The 18,854-nt window shown below is 39.0% G+C and overlaps 1 protein-coding gene across 3 annotated transcripts in view; it reads right to left on the bottom strand.

The window, feature by feature from the left end:
• The window catches only part of USP22 (ubiquitin specific peptidase 22), an 89,341-nt gene that overhangs the window by 61,141 nt on the left and 9,346 nt on the right, over window positions 1-18,854 (bottom strand). The gene's annotated exons all lie outside the window — the stretch shown is intronic.

Genomic DNA, 18,854 nt, shown 5'->3' with positions numbered 1-18,854 from the left:
AAAGCAAACATGAGTTATGGATCCCTGCAATGTTTGATCAGGTACAAATTCATAGCATCAGGAAAGTAAAAGCTTCCCAAACCAAATCTACTTTATTTCCCCATCTTTTAAAGTAAGTCTTTTGTGTAAAACAGATGTTTAGACACATCAGAAAAAAAAGAGAAACTGTAATATTCTAACATGTTATAATCATTACTGGAAGTTTTTGGTGGGAATGCTTCATTTTCCACCCCCTTCTTCGGAGACAACTTTATTCTCAGTCTGCACAGATTAAGGTGTTTGTCTACATATGCCTACCTAGAGAATACAGATTTATGTGGGAAATTCTGCCTCCATGCCCAAGTTTGCCACCATAACCTGCTTTGTTTCCCAGAAGCAGTGTTTGTGCTCCAGAAGTGTTACCTCAGCTCTGCCAAACTATTCCTTACAAGGTTTTGCTTCAGAGGACTTGAAAGAAGGTGAAAGCAACACTTGTGTAGAGCCTTAGGAATCTGTGACAGCTCCTGCAATAAAACTCTGCTTTCTTGAATCCTTAATCCCTTACAGACCCACGAACAAAAGTGAGGAGACTGATTTAAGGTTTGCAGTATTCATTACCTTAATAGCAGACCAGGGGAAAGAAGAAAAAACAAACCCAAACCAAGGAAGTCAGAGACCTTAGACTGAAATTTTTTTTATATGATGTGCAAACGCCTTCATTGGGCCACTGATCAAGACACTGAAGCAAAGTTTAAACATTTCCTCACATATTCAGTGTTCCATACCTTAACATTCACATTTTAGGAACAGTCAATCCTCTCTGGGAATTTTTACCTATTCTATTCCCTTCGCTATGTTTAGATCACAGCCTGGACACAGAGTTTTATTTTTATTCTTATTCATTCATCTTGCAACCAATTCTCTCCCAGATCTAAAGCAGCCACAGCAGCTCATGGTGAGTGATGAACAGTGTGCTTCCCTTGGCCTATTTTTTGAAAGGAAAAAAGGACAGATAATCACAAAAGGCCATGAAACCAAGCACTGCTGAAGATGGAGACCCTATGGCTATTCCAACAGTGGTGTTTCTTCTGCCCTGTGGGAGGACAGAGCCAGTATTAAAGCACAGCCAAGAGCATTTATTACTCCTGAGTACTCTGCACCTCAAGAGTAACAAAAATGGGTCAAATCTGCCTTACAATTCTGTCACTCCTTAGTCTGTATTTACTCCCAGATTCCCCATGCTGTGTTCCTGACACCAGTCTGTCACAAATCCATCAAACACCAGTACAGGGGCTGGGACATTTCAGAAATTTAAATAATTAAAACTTCAAAGCCATGTTCTTAGAGTTGAAGAGACAAAAAGAAGGAATTGATTCTACAGTTCTTCATGATATGGCATATAAATCACTCCTCCACAGGCTGATAGGATGATTCAGTTACTCTGAGTCAGTGCACTGCTCTGACACATCAGCTTTAAATAATTTAAAAATCAACTTAAGTATTGTTCACTCACTTCCTGCAACCAAGTCTTAATTAGAAAGATTAGAAATGTCAATTTGGTCTTTAAAAGAACATGCCATCAATATTGTAAATTTTATTTTCAGACCCACTGAGGTCAGAGGTATCCATAAAGGTTTTATTTGTACAAGCAAAACTGTGCACTAGTTACAGAATTTTTGAGTTTGGTAAGTGCTCAGAATATCACAAGTAATTTCATAAACTGGGTTATTCTAAATGTTTGTTTAGATAGCAGCAGAACCAAAAAAAAAGGCAGAGAGGAGATGTCTACACAGCTCTCCCAGACTGAACAGGACACTTGGCTCTGACCATCTGCTTGAAGTTTGAAGACAACAATATCACAATTTATAATTAAAGATGAAATGGCCTAAGCTGTTAAATAACATCACAGTTCTCAGATGGAGTGTAAATAAAAATATACCATTATGACCATGTGAGCAGCTTGCTGCTGATTCCAGCGAGTCCTACTTCTGTCTATAACTGAAAAAAATGTGGAAGAGAAAAAGGAAAGCACTGAACACGCTAGAAAGCAACTTGAGGAAACTTTTTCCCTTTTCATCTGATAGGGTTTTCATGCATGGAAAATACACAAAATAAATACAACACCTATTTCTGAATTCACTCTGAAATGAAGTCATGTTGCTAAATGAGAACCATGTTATAGCCAAAGTCTGTCCAAGTTACAAAAACATGACTGTGGTTCAAGGGCTCTCATCAAGAGAAAAATGCAAGTCAATCTACAAATACATAACCCAGATGAAATTAATAATTATGTCTGGGGGCAAAACAGAGAACTGAGTAGGTACCATTAATTCTACATACAGATTTTTCTCCAGCTCTCCTTATTCTGGATGATGTGTCTTGTTTCAAGAGATGGATACTGAATCCCTGCAATTTTTAAAACTTCTTCCATTCTTTGTTTTACACAAAATTCTGCAACAGGTGCAAGGCTGAAATGAAACTTGGGAGAAAAAGAAGAGTTGTACAATTTAAAAGACAGCATGAGCTAGAGGAAAAAATAGGAGGATGCTCTAAAAATGTAATTCTGCTTTTCCTGTAAATAGTCACAGTAGTAAAAAGTTGTATTTCAACAAGAACAAAGCAATTCTCTGGAATTCAAATGACTATGCTGAAATTGTTTCTTTGCTTCACCTTTGGTAGGTCCCCTTCACCAGCATTTACAAACCTAAATGATTTCTCAAGTACTCTATAAGAGATGCAGTTAAGAGCCTATTGTGTTTTTAAACCATTTAAATAATGGACCTTATTCAAATTAAAACACATGTCCTTCTATAGTACGATTCTGTTAACAGTGGGAAGTCTATTTGCCTTGTGAAAACACATAAGCTTCTTAAGGTTCAAATGCACGGCTCTTTCCCTGGATATATACATTGCATGGATACATTCCGTGTGTTGATTTTTATCTATTTCCTGCAATGCACCACTGCAGCAGCAAATTCCACATGAGAACAAGGGGCTTGCCAAGACCGCAGCAGTGTGTGCTCAGATCGAGTGCAAAATCTATTCCCTTCCCTCCCCATTCCCCCACGTCAGCAAATCGTGGAAATGTTTTTAAGTGTCCTATTAGGTAACATATTGATCTCTTCTGATCTCTGACTGGGGAAGCAATTCAAGGAATAAGCTGAACAGCCAAACCTGCCTGATGCTATGCAGAGTCTTATTAAACCCTGCCCAGGCTGCAGAGATTACTTTTTGCCCTGTGTAAAACTAAGAAATGGGATTCTTCCTATGGAAACAGGAATGCTCTTGGGAAGTTTGCCACAGTACTTCGATGGAAATACTCTAGACAGCATCCTTTCAGAAAGGAAAGAGAAAAAGAAACTTCGGGATCAAAGCCCTAACAACTCCTACAGGCTCATTTGGAAAAGCACACATATTCCAGCTATCTTTTCTTCAACTGCTCTATGATAGCCATAAAAATACAGACACTTAATTAGCTCAGATCAAAGTCAGAGCAATTCTGCTGGTAGGAAAGATGGATGGGATGATCCTACAACACAGATTCTCCATGGTGTGACTTCCTTGTGGGACAAATATGGCAAAAAAGACAAACAGTAGAAAATGAGCAGCAGTAGAATGATAGAGGGCATCTATTAGTGACTGGTGGATCTTTAAGGTCCCTTCCAAACCAAGTCACTCTGATTTTAAAAACCCCAAGGCCACACTGAATAGGGTACATCTATTGCTGATTTGTCAAAACTTGGTTCAGTTCTTATATATGACACATGTATGAAATGAGAAATTCTGCTTGTCTAGTTCCACTTATGATTTTATGAAGTCAGCATCTGAGTATTTATGTTCAGGAATACTCCAAGCCAACCTGCACGTTACTGCTGAGGAACAGCCAGAGAATGAAAGCAAATTCTCAATGTGCTTGCACAGAACATGTTTGATATCCAGTAAGATGAAGCTTACTGTTTCCTCACACCTCAATACAAAACAAATTAATAATTCATGTTACTAGAGATCAAGAAGAGGTCTTTCATTCACTATAAAACTTTTATGCAAATTTGCAAGCCTGAAGTTACAGAGGTAAGACAGAGGTAGTCAGAATTGCAAGTCACCCTTTAGAGGACAAGATTTAGACAGATGGATATTCTGAATTCTACAGGCAGGTCAGCACAGAAAAAACATTATTAAAGCAATATGAGCATAAAATATGTTCTGGAAGAGAAAAGGAGCTTAGATTTCTCACATTAAAACTGGTAAGATGAATGAAAGCATCTTCAGAAAGACAGCTGGGAAAGAAGCATTCTCATGACAGAGATTTACTCCTTAATCCATTTAAAGAGTTTGTAAATTGCTGCAGTACCACAATAATATAATAAACATTAATCACAAAGTATGTAGGAAGGTGGGCGATAGATTCTCAGCAAAGAGCTTCTGTCTTTTTCCATAGAGTGCACAGACAACTCTGTTCTAACACTTCGTGATGTATTTAGAACATTAACTTGTTTTGCAAAATATGTGCATTTTACCCTCCTCCCAAAGGAATGAACTGGGAGGAAGGTGCTGATAAACTGTGACTGCCTCTCGGGATCAGGGCACAGGGAATTCTACCTCCTATGGTTAAGGAGGGCTCAGGGAAGGGGTGCTTCCCACACAGAGAAGTTTGGAATCACATATATGGAACCGAGAAGCAACAAAAATGTCATCCAGTGTGCCCCACTGGTATCAGGACTATTAAAGACACCACTTGGATATTATGTATTTTAACAAGGTTTCAGTTATAGGAAGAGCTGTAGGATGTAGGATGACAACATCACAGAAGCAAGTTCTGGATTCTTTCCTCACTGCAGTTTGTTGACTACACCTGAAGAGATCTTCTCTGATTTTTTTCCCAGCAATATCCAAACACTCAACAACACTTTGTTTGTTTGTTTTCTTAATGTACCAATCATGAGTATTAAGTAAAAATCCATATATTTCCTTCTCACAGCTGCCTGGAGGCCATTAATAGATTAGTTATATATTAGTGTCATTGCTTAGTTCAGGCGACCTAAACTGACAAATTTCTGAATTGAGATTTTTTTTTTAATGGCGCACACAGAAATTCATCCTGATATTTTGTACAGTCTCTTCTGTAAATTATAAAAGGAGTGCCACAAAGAAAAAAAAGTTAAGTCACATGAAGAAGTCTACCATTTTTAATAGTGCAAATGCAAATGCAATTATCTGTGTCTTTCTGAGGCGTCATCCTCAGTAATTTTGACTCCAAAAATTGACTCCAGAACCATTCTGATCAGTCACAGTTTAATAAACATGAGGCAAACCTGTAAGTGAATGGGGCCGACATCCAGGCCCTAAATCTGTCCGCTGACATTTGTGTAAAGGAAAAAAAAAAAAAAAAAAAAAAAAAAAAAAAAAAGAGAGGTCTAGAGCTTCACTGCAACGCAATTCTTCAAAAAGCAGCAAAAAGAACCAGCAAAGAGATTCAAACCTTCACCCTGATCCAGCTGACAGAGCTGCCTACAAGGACCAGGAGAACATTTGTGTGCAGGTCAGATGACACTCACCCTCACAGCAATGGGAGAAGTTCCTGTTCATAGCAACTTTGAGCTATGTGAATTCACTGGAAGAAAAGAATCTGCCCTTATATCTGTGAGAATAAATATATAAACAAGGTTACAGAGATATTTTGTTGGTGGTGGTTTTATTATTGTTGTTATGGGTTTGTTTTGGTTTTTTTTTAATTTCCAAGCAGCTGCTCCATCATATTAAAAAAGCTCCACTGAAACTAACAGCCAAGCATGAATTGGCCAGAGCTTTGTATATTTGACTAGTACTATATGAAAAATGTTCATATTCAGCTAAAAGTCAGAACAAAACCATTATTTTCCACAAATTCATGGAGAACAAACTTCCACAACAATTCCAGTGTCACCGCTGTAGACTTACAAACAATGAATCAGACTTTCTATTTCCTGTTTTACCTTCTAACATTTCTCCTGTTCATTCATAATTTGGATCAAATTGGAAAGATCTGGCTGAATTTCAGAGCGTCTGAACACTTTTTATCAACTCAAGGTAGCTGCAAGACTACAGCAACCCTGAAAGTTAACCCATCAGGAGACTCCAGCAAAGTGCTACATGTTGATGACATTCATCATCACCTACAGCAAAAGATACCAAGATTTGACAAGAACATTTTGTGCTGACCAGCCAGGCCCCACTCTCTTCACTCATCTTCTGTATTTATGAGAGGAAGTGCTAAACCCTTAACTCAACATAGACATTCCCTCCAACAAAGGCTGATCCCTTCAGCTCAGCCCCATTCACATCCCACCAGTATTATTTCCATATCTTCCTTTTTAGTAGGCTGCTTAGTTATATAATGCTGCCCATTGAAAGGAAAAATTAGTAAGATTATAGTGTTTGGTTTCATTTATGGACATTGTGCTTGGTTTGCCATTTAATGTAAAAAGTGTTAGTTTCATTTAAAGCATGGCTATAAAAATTAGTTAAGACAAAACAAATGCAGACTGCAGCAGCCAGCTGGGCTCAGTGGCTAGGAAAGCTTATTAGGCAAAGCACATGCTTTTAGCTAGAGCACACCTCTGCATTCCAAACAGAAATCCCAGCAGGACAGCAAGCTTTCGCAACACCACGATAAGAAAAGCAAGCAGAAAAACTCCCAGGCTGTTAATTACAGTGAAAGTCTATTTCATAACATCAACAGCAGATCTTTCTCCCTATTTCCCTGTCTCTTTAAAAGACAGAACAAACCAAACCCAAGGCACCTCCACTCTTTGCCATTTGACTTGCCAGGTTTTACAGAGAAGCCTGTCTCACCTACCCTCTGCTGTTCCAGGAAGGGGCTGGAAGGGCTGCAGAAGAAAGGGTCAAAATACTATTAAAAAGTGCAGGAACTAAACCAAGCCTTCCTCCCTTGATGTAAAGCATGAAAACATAATGTAGGCATTATATAACCTGTCTGTGTAAACACCAGTTTGTTTCTGAATTGATTAGGTTCCATGAAATTCTAAAGCTTCTATTAAAATATGAAACATGGAAATGGAAGATGATATTTCAGTTGAAGTGCTACCCAGTCCTGGTGAGATAAAAATCCATCTGCCTTTGTACTACCAAATACATCAAATCCTGTGTCTTCAGGAGTATGTGAAAAGTAAAAAAAAAAAAAAAAAAAAACCACCAACAAAACAAACAAACAAACAAACAACAACAACAAAAAAAACCACCCCCCCAAACAAATCAGAAAGCAGGACAACTCCTTAATGCTGTACCCCATAAAAGACTCATCTTACAGAGCAACTGGGGAGTTCCAAGAACCATGTCTGGTAGCCAGTTCCAAGCAGTTATTAGTGATCTTTCAAAAGGGCACAGCTTTAAACCTAAAAAATTGAAAATCTGAACTCTAAAAAAATCCTAAAACTATTCCAGCTCCTGAAACTGTTCAGAGTTCTGCAGAACACGAACCATCAAGACAGAACACTTCAGACACAATGCCACCTCTTCATTCCACAGTGATCTTTCTGACAGTGCTTCAGAACTCATCATGTGCCATTGCCTCACATTCTCACAAAATGCTCTTTAAACCAGAATACAAAAACTCAAGCTACAAGACAGCAAAGCAAAATGTTTCAAGATGTCAAAGACTATCTTGAACCTACATCCAAACCAAAAATGCTTATAAAGCTCAGTGACAAAGACCTGATTTTAAAAAGAAACACGAATGGGTTCAAATTCAGCAGTTTAACTCCTGCCCTTACATGAGCCAGGTCAGGGAAGTATTCAAGCACAACCCTCTTACCTTCCAGGTGATCTACAAGCCCTTATGTCTGTGCCCTGTAAGCAAGAAAAAGTAACATGCTATGTAATACATAACATTTTCCACCTCTTTTTTTTTTTTTTTGTGAAGACATCAAGGTTTCTAGTAGAGATTTAATTTTCTCCACTGACAGAGAGCTAGAACTCTGATGTAAAAGACAATTTGCCTGTCAAAGTTAATAAATTAATCCAGTTGTTCTTTCATTAATCACACAGAAATTAAGGATGAAATTAAAAGATTCTCTAAGAGAGGGGAAATTTTTCAGAAACTTTACAGGCACGTTCAAGTGGTTTTCATCAGTCCTGCAAAACCATTCCCTGGCAGTTCTTCCTCAGTAATGCAGTAATTGAAATTAACATGCCAAAAGACTTAATCAGAGCAGGATTTCCTGACATCCCATTTCTGATAATCAAGTGATGGCAGTGGTAACTGATGAATGAAGCGAGGGGAAAGTGATACCTAGCCATGTTTAACCCAAAACCTGCATTAGGACTTTCCAGTCCACCATTCCCAGGTAAAACTCATGGAGGAACCACTTATCAGATCTATTAATACTCCACATGACCCTTTGAACAAGTGTTTGCACAGCAAGTTCATCACTGCAGTTCTGCTAGACACAACACTTCAGTTGACAACACTAAAAAGCACCAAGGAGAAAAAAATCCACATAGTGGTCATGTCAGAACTGCTATGAAGGAAGAGGGAAAATAGAACTCCATTCAATGTGACAACTTCCTAGACCAAAACTATTTCAGCCCACTCAGCTCCCTTTTCTTTCATTGGCTCTTGGGAAATTCTGCATTTTGGAAAGAACTAATCTTCGTTCTCAAATGAAAATACAATTTATGTACATATACACACACACACATACACATAATGTGTTAAGAATGTGTAACCATCGTGTAAGCATTCTACTTAGAAGAAAGAAAACAGAATTTGAATCTTAATTTCCTGCAAAGATGGTTTCAGAACACAATTTATATACTCTTAACATTCAGCAAATACCAAGTACCAGGAGCACATTGCAATTTAAATTAAAAATAATACCTTAACAGAAGAATTGTCTGTATAATGGGAAAATACATGGGGTTTTGGTAGAGGTTTTGATCTATTTACATCTACCTATATTAATGCCATGGATCTTCAGTAGCTCACATTGCATCCTTGGACAGAAGCAGATTCTGTAAGAGCTGAGACCTTTAAGAAGAGAAAAACGCAGAAGGGGAAACCATAAGCCATCACTGGAACACATGCACCTGACAAATTAGGAGCACGTGGCATTTCAGGAATAACAGTGCCTGCAAAAGATGCTTGAAAGAAGAGAAGTCTGCTTATGCATTCCAGGTGATTGCCAGCAACTCCTCATGCACGTGGCACTGATTCATTCAGACACGACAGTCAGAACTACAGTTCTGTCACATTTGTCAAGCAGAAAAAGACATAACTTAGATTCTACCTGGCAATAGCAAATACTGAGCCCACAGCACGTCCATTAACACTAGTAATTAAGATAAGTAGCGTTTCATTTAGCAAAAGGGCATCTGTACAGCAAAGCTGCAGACAGCTTCAGAAAAAGAATTACTCAGATATAATTCAGAGTTTATTTTATCAGGAGAGTGTGAGGGTACTTGGCACACGTGGACTTTTGTGCAAAGCAGAACACAGAAAACTTCAGCTGTATAAATATAATAATCATGTGATTTAAATAACTTCTTTGGAAAGCAAAAATCATCTATCTGAAGACTCCCAACTAGAAAAAAGACACTAATTAAAATTGGAACACACATTGGTGAAACAAATTGCTTTTTAACTCCCATCGCAAACTAAATTTGTCTTCTAATCGGAGAATAAGACAACAAACACCAACAGCCAAACACATCCACAGAAATTACAAAAAAGGATAAAGGGAAAAAACATCATCCATATGGTCTAGCTCTGCTGCTCTGACAAAACACAGCAGACCTTGAAGCCTCTTAAATTGATCGTTAAATTAGTGAACCTGAGGCTGAAAAAGGCAGAGAAAGAACAGATTCTGTACTATACTGGATACCACACACCTTGAAGCATCTCCTATTACCATTCTCCACTTTTCCTGCCCAAGGTTAAGCAAATTACCAGTGACTATATGTGTGTGGGTTTTTAACATATATACACACACACACCAAAAATCCCTAATTAAACTTAAAAAAAAAAAAAACCCACTACAGTGATTCCGTGCATTTGAAATGAAGGATTAAAACCTCAAAATTCAGACTGAGACTTTCAAAAGTTAACATCTGGAAATGCATTTATATAGGAGAAAAAAAAAACTCCAAACCCTGAGCTCCACCCAACGACAACATCACAAAAATGAAATAAGTAAGTGTTCTTACAGGATTCCAAATACCAACACACATTTTCTCATCATACATTCTCTCATGATGTGAGATGAAGTTTAATAGGAGTCTCTTCTGAGACACTGGGATTGAAAGGAAGAAATTTCATAACCACTTACAATAATTATTGGCATTTTTATTAAAACAATAGATGAAGTCACAGTATTATTAACTCGGATATAACAGAGCAGTGACTGTTCAGTGGACCAGAACTCAGACACTGAATGCAGACTGACTGGAACAACCTGAGGAACATTTTTTTTCTTTTATGATTAAGACAATACCATGGAGAATGGTAAACTTTACCACAATCAACTACTAAACCAGCCTTTGCATACATTTTTTGACTTTTTAAAATGAATTACTTATACAATGTGTACATATAAAACACCAAATCAACGTGAGATTGCCTGACAGATGAGACAATACAGTACAGAAATTTTAATGAGTCACAGACTTAAGAAAGAACCAGCCACACACTTCAAACACACAGACTGCTGGAAAAACTAATAAAATTAATGCTTTGTTTGTTGAATGTACATGAATTACAATTACAGTTTTATTGCTCTGTATTTGTTCAAATATACCCGTGTGTTCCTTTACACAAATCTATGCTTCAAAAAAATCAATGGAGTAATTAGAAACACTGTAGAGAATTAGTGCATTGAGTAACATTTCCATCATTTCTCCTAAGAAATGATTAACAGACATTAGATAGCATGAGCAGTGCTTTTGAGGGACTTAAGCATATACTAATTTGGTTTTCCAATTGAAGAAAAGAGTTCTCATTTCCAACTGGCTTCCCATCAGCCAATATGTTCCTTCAAGACTCTCCAAGACTAAGGAGTACTGGTATAATCAAGGAATCTTACATGCTACTGCAGCACCAAGTGAAAGGGTTTTGGGTTTCAGACTGATAGAAAAAGTTTCCTTTGTTATGTGGTTTTAAATTTGAATGTCAACATATGCATTAAGAAAAAAAAAAAAAAGGACAAAGAAGCAAAAGGTCCATCCACGGGAAAGAGCCATAACTTCCCTCTGAGCTGAGTCCACACTGTAATTTCTGCTGACTTCACGATGTCCTTCAGGGAAATCAAACTTGGCCAACAGTTTCTGTGCCAAGGCCTCACGTTAACAATTGTGTACAGAACACATTGCTGGGATGGGCAGAATCAGCTGTGCCACCAAACACCACCCTGACAGAATCAGCCTGAAATCCCATTTCTTCCCTGAGGTCTGGAGGGATCATTACCCCTGAACAGAACTCTGGGTTGTTCTACCACACTTGAGTAGGCAGTTGTTAGTGAATTCCCTGCCACATCCTCACTGCTCACTATTCAGGGGTTTCCTAAAAAAACCAACACATTAAAAATACTCTTCCCTCATCATCCCCCCACCCAAAACAAAGAGGCTTTGACTCTAACTCTTCCACATTCCCTCACTTTGTATGAGATGTTGTACAGGCTTCCATCTCCCATTATTTGCCATTTACTTACTTACCATACAGAAACGGAAAGCTTTGTTGTGTTAGAAGGTAATTATTTCTATCAAGCAGAAGACTGAATTCCAGAGAAGCCCATAAGCCCATGTTCAGAGAGCAGCAAGGGCTCTGTGGGTCCTGCCTTCCCTTCTCAATTTCAGTTCTCTCCCTAAAGGACCGTGGATGGTCTGCTGGAATCCGCAGCTTCCCCTTAAGCAGGGAATCCATCTGATGCAATCTTATGAATTACCACATTGCATTCCAAGAGGGAAACATCATCACAAGGTAAGACTCCACAAGCTCTGCCCCAAAGCTGTAAATGACTGGGGTCTGAAATCAATCAGTTCAAGCAAACAGATCAACTTAACCCTTCTTTGTCTCCCAGCTGAGCAACTGAATTTGGGAGAAGGGAACAGCTCAAACAGCAGTCTCACTGGGAAAGAGGGAAGTTATGTATTTATCATTTGCTTTCCTTCTTCCCCATATCACACAAACCTTAACAGTTTTCAGAAACTTTAAATTATTTATTGCCCTGAACATACTAACAAATCTTCTTTGGCAGATGAGACATTTTTACACATTCTTCCATGGATCTAGCCTGTCCCAGCTTCCAAAACTCAGACAGACTTACCAACACTTAAGGAAAACATTAGCTGATATACAGCAGCTCATCAAAGCTCCAAATCCCTCACCAAAGTTAACATAGCAGCAGACATTTGTGTGTGTTTGGCATTGCTAAAAAGAAAAAAAACAGGACATTGTATTTGCTATTAAAAATAACCACAGTGCAATCTGAATGTTGGTAAGAACAGAGAACTCATCTGTCAATTTGTTCTAAACAAATTCCTGTTCCTGCACTCAAGGAAACAGTACCAGGAATAAATTCAACATCTATAGTGCACAGATTGAGCCTCAATCCAACATTTGGATGTGGCAGTGGAGGCCAGAAACAGAACAAGGAACTCAACCTTTCTCCCCCCAGCTCCCAAGAGCTGTGCAGGCTACCCCAGCAACAGGAACTGTCTGGGCTCTTAAAGCCCCTGTACGTGGGAAAATGAAAGGCTGACACATACACAAACCACAACAGCAGGATAGGGCGGGATAAGGGGAAACATAGGAATGAGGGAGAAAGTGAATTATAAAGTCTTTCATCTGAACAAAAGCCAGAACTTCCTTGGCATATTGCACTTGAAAAACCAGTTAAGAGCTCGAAGCAAAACCAAGGGATTCTTCAGGAGAGTATTACAATTGCAAATCACCAGTAATCTCACACAGATTAGAGCAAAAATATTCCATGAGAGCCAGTACAGCTTTCTAGTCCTGATCTCTTGCTTTGTCTCTATACTTAAAAACATGGGTAGTGTTTTGGGGACAAATACATGGCCTTTGTGCTTAACAGCAGGATTAAAAAAGCATTTGAGAGCATTGAGGCCTCGGGCCTTCTTAGAGTACCTTAAATTGCTGAAAAGCTCTCCCTGCCAAGCAGAGAGGTGATTTGCTCAGGTCTAAGAAGCCCTTCCTAGTTCTGATTTTCAGGGCAGTGTTTCCTGTGATCTAGAAGTGCAAAGAACTGTAGCACAAGGAATGAAAAGCAGGGGAGCTCTGCATTGACACACAATGTGTGGGTAATAATAAACTCTCTAACACTGCATTTTCACCTGGATCTTGTCCCATGGGAACACATTCATAATAATGCAATTTCTATGGCACCTTCTCTTAAAATACAAGAGAGGATAAAATTATTGGTGACACAATGCCCAGCCACTGGATGAGATTTATGCTGGAAATACATTGGGAAAAGTGTATTTCTTTCTGACTAAACAGTCAGTAAATCTCACCTCCCTGGTAATCAGACACCACCATGCCCAAAATGTAATGGATACCTTGGGAAAAAACCTACATAACTTGCATTTTTTTACAGCACATATATAAGAGCAAATGTTAAGTTGTTACAGGGGACTCAAATCCTGTACCAAAAACCCACTTATTTTCCTCTTCAGGGCTCTACATCTCAGCTATAACTAAACCAAAAATCATCTTTAGGCCAGTGCTGAGATATGATGATATCCAGAGTTCACAAAGGTTCTCCTGCATTTGAAAGATCCTAAGGACACAGATGGCAAAGGCTCCAGTTCTTCAGAATTGAGCCAACCTAGTCACTAGCTCTTAAAGAAAACACAAAATTTCCACAGCACCCAACTATGGCAGAGAACACAACAAACAGCAGGGGAGAGACTGTTAATTTCCTTTTAAAATTCCCCTCATCCTACCTTAAAAGCTTTCCTTCCTTTTTATCCTGAACACAAACCAGAACTTCCCTACATGAAAAACCAGAAAAATTAGCCACAATCAGAAGTTCATCCACGTCTTTACTAGTGTTACACAGGAATGTGTTTCAGTGTATAATAGTTTTTCCTCCCTGAAGTCAGAGGAGCCATAAAAAGGGGGGAGGGGAGGTTGATTGCACGAGTTCTGCAGCATCTGGCTATGCAATAAGACTCTTGAAATAATTTTCTCTAGTGTAGCATATAGCCAACAAATCTGGCAAGAAGCAACTTTCAGCATGTGTTGCTGTGACAGCAATGAATTATCACCCCAGTCTGCAGCAAGATTAACACTTACAACCTTGGCATGAGGAACAGTCTGCTCAGACTCTGTGTCAGGAGTAGTGCTCCATGCTTAGGCTCGAAAGGGTGGGCTCACGTTAAAAAATTAGGAGCACAGAAATGTAGACATTTGTCTAAACTGTAAACAAACAGATAATTTCTAGGGAAAAAGGCAGTGTACAGCCAGAGAAGTGGGAACACGAAGGAAAACTCATGGTATGGAAGAAAAAAGAATAAATTAAAAAGTAGCCATTGAAAACAAGGTGCTGTCTGTTGTAGAGAATGTGCTTCAAAGAACAGATACAGAACAAAAATCAGGAAACAATGCACCAGATTCTGCTTAACAGAAAAACATTGAATTAACCAGTCAAACCAAGCTGATGTGAAATAAGTCACACTGAAAGCTTGGTGTGACCACTGAGTCCAACTCAGGACATCACAAAGTCTTTCAGATCTTGTGTGCTCTGCAGCAGAACTCACCATTACCTGTGAGTTAAGGGCAGGTTCAAAACCAGCTTTGGCCTCGCTAGAAGGTCAGAGAGGAAATTACAACAAAAACCATCTCTGCTAAGAAGTAGATTCCTGGTCATCCATTTCACTTTTCCACCTAATAAACCACAAAGAAACCTGGAACCAAAGCTCCTTACTACAAGTTCTTAAAGCAAAACCTGCAGAAGAAGTGAAGGACAAAGCTGAGTGGAATCTCCTTCCTGTTTGAACACACACCACACTTAAACCTTCTTCGGCTCTGTAGAATTGACAGAAATAAAGCATGACTTCTGCCCTTTGATATGGTTTGCTAATTTTTTTTTCAATAAACAGTTTGGAAATTCCACCAATCATCAATTTCAATTCCAATGCAATCTCTTTGCTTCATGAACCAGAAGAAAAGTACATTAATGCTGGTAAGAGTTGATTTCACATATTATGTGTTCTACTTTCAAGACCTTAACTTGAAGGAAATACTTTAAGCAGTTAAGCAGTGTGAGCTGAAACATATGAATTGGTGAGGTTAAAGGATTCAGCACTGAGGAAGAGCAGGACAAAAGGATTTCATATCTTGAAAGAAAACTAATTCACTAACTATTAGTAGTAGCTGGATATAAAAGTATTTAAAGTGACAGGAACAGTCTTGCAGGCATCACACTCAGCAAGGTTTTACATAGAGCAGAGCTTTCTTTCTGCATGACAAAAGGAAAATTTCACAATTTCCTTGAAAAGCTTTATTTCCGATACCTGTAAGTAGATATAAGACACCTGCAAAAGAGAGAATTAAGAGAACAGTACATGTTAAGAATTTTGTTAAGGAAGCGATTACAAGTCATTTACTACCTTGCTAGGAAATTAACTCCAATTCCCTGTGATTTGAAGCTTCTCCAAGCAAAAAGGTACCAAAAATATTGTGTAGCAAAGAGGAGCACACACTGAGTAGAAACAGTTCCTGCAAATGAAGGTCACTTTGAAAAAATCTACTTTGTAAAGAAACCAGGGAAATGCATCTAAAGCCTTTAAATTATTTCTCACCATACATTTCTTCCCACTGCTTCATTACCTCAAGCTGGTGTGTCCTTCAGGATAGACTCAGCCTTAAATCACTTGCCTTACTAATACAAGACTGAATGATCACTCCCAAATCTGTGTCATATCCTAAGAGATCACAAAAACACTATCATTCTTTCTTCAAGAGCAGAGATAAATACTATTTAGGCTGGAATATGGTAACTAGTACTTTCTGTGGTCCATTCTCCTTGTACTTCACTCCTCTAGCACAATCATCAGGGCAAGGGAGCTACAAGGCACATCCCTCCTTCCCTATTCCCACTCATGTCCAGTTCTGGAGATTGACAGGGAGAGTTGACTCCAAATATATTGTTCTTCTGCTAAGTCCTTTGTACATTCTATCAAGTTGGGTTTATTACCTTACTTAAATCAGACACTTGAAATATCTGCCCAAAATAGTCTCATGTGCCTCAGCTCAGGGGGGTTTTCAGCTGCAGTTCTGCATGGTGGGTTATACCAACTACCTGTGCAGCAAATGCCACCACAGTAAAATCCAGGCCTGGCAGCTATTTTGGGTTCCTGGATTAGAAGTGTGAGCTGCATTAATGGGTCAATAAGAACAAAGCCTTCTGGGTCAAGAGAGTAAAGAAACACTGGGTAGGTTGGTGTATCTCAGCTCCTTCACAGAACAAATAGCTGTTTGAGCAGCCACCAGGGAATTGGATTCTTCGAAGAGTTTCACCCATTTATTGTCCTCATCTCCACAAGATGGGAATATTCAAACACATGGGTTTTGTGGGGTATATCTTGTGCAGATGAGGCTATTCTACACTAAGAATTGTTCTGGAATACAAAAAAAGCCACAGGGCTGAATAAAATGCAGTAACACCAACAACTGATTTCAATGGTATTCTAAGAAATAGATTTTTTTCAATACAAACTATAAAGTCAACTAGGCAAATGAAGGGATGCTTTTATTTTTGAGCATATCTGAAGCTGTCATTTCAGACAATGGAATGAAGGGTTTGGGGCTTTGTTTCATTTTAGTGAAAAAAAATCAGCATTAACAAGCTGTTTCTAGTCTGAGTATCTTATGGATAACAGCATTTTTCGGTAGTCAGGAAAAAAGCAGGACAACACATCAGGAACCACCACACTTAATCAAATTGAAAAAATCTGTCTCAATACCGAGCATCTGTACATGCTATGGAATTGATCATTTCACAGATACAGTACAGAAGCATAAACTAGGAAAAAGGAGATGCTAACACATTGAAAATGCTTAATAGCTGAATATTGAATTAAGAATCTACACCAGAAAAAAAAAAAAAAAAAAAAAAAGCCTGACAGATGCCCTAGCCCAGTCCCCTCCACAGCTGCACCAGTAGAGGAGTAACGGAGTCCCAGGACAGCTCTTGCCCAGGGATCCCTGGCAGGGTTGCAGAGGCTGCACCTCCCCACGACCCCGGGAAGCACGTTTGGCTTTCACTGGAGTGCTGCTGTCTCCATCTGGCACAGCGGCCCCCAGGGCTCCAGCCAGCTGGCACCACTCGGAACGGCCTTGGGGCTGCTCCACACTGCACAAGGGAGGAGGCCAGAGGAAAACCAGCACCATAAAGAGATAATTTACAGTCCCATTATCCCATCATCCTCAACTACATGCAGCAGGAGCATGATCTAGGCACACGGCCCATGACCACATGCTTTAAACCAACAAAAAAGTTACGTCAGCTTACTAGAGCTTGATTATAAAAGACAGAAATCTTAACTTAGAGACGGGCCTCTGTAAAGAGGGACACAAGCGGCTCGTAACTTGATTATTTGGAAAAACACTATTCATTTCATTAAATTAAACATAATATGAAAAGTAGATTTACTGTAATAGCTGATCACAGATTACAGGCATTCTACACTCCCCAATTCATTTATTTTTCACAAGGAAACTGGGGTAACTTATTTGCATACAGGAGTAAGTTCCAACAATTGCAGACATAAGACAAGTTTCATGTATCAGGCTCAGCACACACCAGTGAGAACAGCAGGTACAAGCACACCACTGCAGCACTAACAGAGGTTCCTTCACAGAACCTTCTGGATGAAGTCGGTATTAGAAACTCTTTACAGAAGAAGCCACCATTAGGACAACACTCACACATGGTCTGTCCCTGGCACAGTCCAGAGCACAGCAGCAGTTATTATTCAAGCTGCCACATGCAGCCTCCCAGTGTCACTACTCAGGTTGGTGAAGTATCAGTAAGAGGAGTAAAAAAAAAAATTTTCGTCTTTATCTGCTCTTTCTGTTTCATGGCACAACCACACAAACATGACACAGCAATGGTACAACAGCAGGAACATGCAGCCCAGAGCTGGTAATTCCTTACACAATTAAGGAAAGACACTTGTTCACCTAGAGCTGAAGAGCTGATTTCATGTTCTTCACTCACCAGTCTCCAAGATAATGCACAGAAAGCTTCAAATTTCACATCTCTTGCTTTTTTCTGGTAAGTCAAATACTGCCTGTCCTTTACCTCAGTGGCATTCTTCTCACCCAAACCATTTACCAATTCCATCATGTACTTGTGCCTCACTGGAACCCGTATCTATAACTAGTTTCCAAATTTCAATTCAATATTTTAAAACTTGTCAGATTTGCAAACTCACCTTCTCCTTAACATCCTTTTCACTACTGCTTAAAACAACTTGTCTGCCAGTTTCAACGTACAGGTACAATGTGCTTACAGAGTTAAACTGCTTGTTTTATAAAGAATTGCTGTAATAAAGTAATTCTTCAGGTTACTGCAAAATTGGAGTTCTGTTTTTCTACAGTCAGATTTTTGCAGTACACGGCCTAAGGCAGACAAAAAAAAAAATCTACTCCCCAAAACCTCTCAATAAGGATATAATTATTCCAAAGACAAGCAGAAAACAAATTTAATTTATTGGGGTAACTCTGGAACTTGCATAGCAAGAAAAGTTCTAAGTAGCAGAACTACTATGTGACAAGGAAATACATCACGAAGGGCAGTAAGATAAAATTATGCTGAACACAGTATAAGAAATTTCCTTAGGGAACAGCCTCATCATGA

Source organism: Vidua macroura, chromosome 16, assembly GCF_024509145.1.
Source record: "Vidua macroura isolate BioBank_ID:100142 chromosome 16, ASM2450914v1, whole genome shotgun sequence".
In the NCBI taxonomy this organism is placed as follows: Eukaryota; Metazoa; Chordata; class Aves; order Passeriformes; family Viduidae; genus Vidua; species Vidua macroura.
The sequence above is the reverse complement of the archived record's forward strand: the minus strand, read 5'-3'. Positions and strand labels throughout refer to the sequence as shown.